General features: G+C 42.0%; 1 protein-coding gene and 1 pseudogene across 1 annotated transcript in view; one reads left to right on the top strand and one right to left on the bottom strand.

The window, feature by feature from the left end:
- The window catches only part of CUNH11orf65 (chromosome unknown C11orf65 homolog), a 61,681-nt gene that overhangs the window by 43,023 nt on the left and 16,348 nt on the right, over positions 1 to 2,310 (top strand). The window lies entirely within an intron of this gene.
- LOC105979180 lies at positions 626 to 1,253 on the bottom strand (annotated as a pseudogene).

Genomic DNA, 2,310 nt, shown 5'->3' with positions numbered 1-2,310 from the left:
AATCATCAGCGCTGAAGCAGCCTGTGCTAACACCCCGCAGACTGACAAATGTTCCGCTGAAGAGAGTGCTTCGTCTCTGACACCAGCAGAGCTGCAGAAGCAGAGACATTCTTGGTTTATGTAGGTTGACAAACTTCCCCTGATTAAAAACTTTTCTATTACTAGATCTTTAAATTGTGGCAAAAATATATAAAACAAAAACATGTTCCAATTCAATAACTTCTACATGTATAACCCAGTACCATTGGTTTTTTAATATACATAATTTTATTACAAAATTTTTTAAAAAACAATATGAAACATCCTAAAAAACCCAAAATTTATGATTGATGCTAATTCCTAGGAGTTTGCTGTGCTACCACACATAAGTCAAGAAATGAAAGAACCATTCAATATTTTAGAAACATTCAACATCAGAAGCTTTATGATCTATGTAGTAGCCCCTCGAAAACTACAATCTGCATTAAAAAAAGTATTTTCTCTACCAAGAATCTTATCAGCTATACACAGTTCTGTACAGTTTTTTATACTTAAGCTAATATTGAGCTGCCCTTGAATTCACATTCTTAGCTAAACAATTGCCTGAGCACACATGCATACTCCATACATATTACAGGATAGCCACTTATTCTTCATCTTCATCCTCGTCTTCCTCATCTTTATCCTCTTCCTCCTCCTCCTCCTCTTCACCTTCTGGTTCATTCTTCTTCTTTGGACCTGTGGGCCTGCCAGGACCCTTCTTTCCTGCTTCACTTTGCCCTTGGCACGGTAGGCAGCAACATCCTCTTCATCTTTCTCCTCTAGCTTGGCTGCTTTCTGTTCGTAGGGCTGTTTATCTCTGGCTCGTTGTTCAGACCACATTTCACCCAGTTTTTTTGCAGTATCCCCAATGGACAAGCCTGGGCGTTCACTTTGGATCTTTGGGCGATGTTCGGAGCAAAACAGGAAGAAAGCAGAGGGTGGTCTTTTGGGGGCTTTGGGATCTTTTTTCTTTCCCTTCTTATCGCCTTTGGGAGGCATATCATTTTTCATCTCCCTGTCATGGTGTCCTTTGTCACTTTTTGCCATCTCTTCAAACTTAGACTTCTCCTTTGCAGACATGGTCTTCCAGCTCTCGGAACACTTCTTGGAGAACTGGGCGAAGTTGACTGAGGAGTCCGGGTGCTGCTTCGTGCGCTCTTCCTGCCAGGTCTGCACAAGAAGGCGTCCGAGGACATCTTAACCCCGGGGTTTGTGGGGTCTCCTTTGCCCATCGTGACGCTCGGGGTCTGACTGGTAAGAGCCCAGAAGCTTCTCCTCAGTCCCGCGAGGCAGTCGGATCCGCCAGAGATGCTTCCTTCCACAGGCTTCGGCGTGAACTAGTACATTGATTTTAATCTTCATGCTCTGCAACCATAATTGATATCCTTTCCCACATTATTCCACCACGATTTACATAAACGCAATGTCTTCTAAGCAAAACCTCTTCCTCCTTCACTCATGGTAACCATGGGTCAACTCTAGTTGTTTCTTCTTTTTTTAGGTAGTGTTCTTCGATCTAGCACTCACATATCACACACTTCCATAGTTAAATCGCTTCTAAAAGGAGTTGTATATACATCATTACAATCAGTTCTAGTGTTCCCTCCCCACTCGTACATTCACTGTTTGCTCCTCAATTCCCCTCACCCTCCCTATCTCTCATCCCTGATAAGCCCTTGCATCAGTTATTGTCTCTATGCATCCATTCCTTCTGTGCTTCATAAACTGGGAAACCTTACAGAAACAATACAAAACAAAAACAAAAATGAAAGAGAAAGAAAATAATAATGGAAAAGTAAAAATAAAAATAGAGAGTAAGAAAGAAAAGACCACCAGCAATACTAAAAAAGCCAGAGAAGAAATTTCTGTCATGGTACAAGCAAGAAATATTTGAGCCTACAGCCAATTCAGGATGGGTCACGAGGGAGGTTAACTGACCAAGTATCACATTATACCATGGTTTACCCATCATAATCAGGTTTAAAATAATCTCTGTCAGATAGTAAAGCTATTGGAGGGCCTTGGCTGTGCCCAGAGGGGATCTGCCAGAGGCTTAATCTGACTAGATAGTCTGCAGATGGATTTGGGGCTCCCACCCCCCTCCATAGCCTTCTGCAAATTGGGTGTTGACAATTTAAACTCTGATACTTTTGCCTTCATCATATTTGAATTTTGTTATCACCATTTTTTGATTACACAGGCTGTGTGCTTCTTCTGTGTGGACTTAGTTGACACCTCGCATACATGGCTGCTTGTTTGAAGACAAGCCTTTGAGGCCCCAGACACTAT

The sequence above is a fragment of the Echinops telfairi genome, unplaced genomic scaffold (assembly GCF_000313985.2).
Source record: "Echinops telfairi isolate 266 unplaced genomic scaffold, ASM31398v2 ScPeMD7_7421;HRSCAF=8459, whole genome shotgun sequence".
NCBI classification, from domain to species: Eukaryota; Metazoa; Chordata; class Mammalia; order Afrosoricida; family Tenrecidae; genus Echinops; species Echinops telfairi.
The sequence above is the reverse complement of the archived record's forward strand: the minus strand, read 5'-3'. Positions and strand labels throughout refer to the sequence as shown.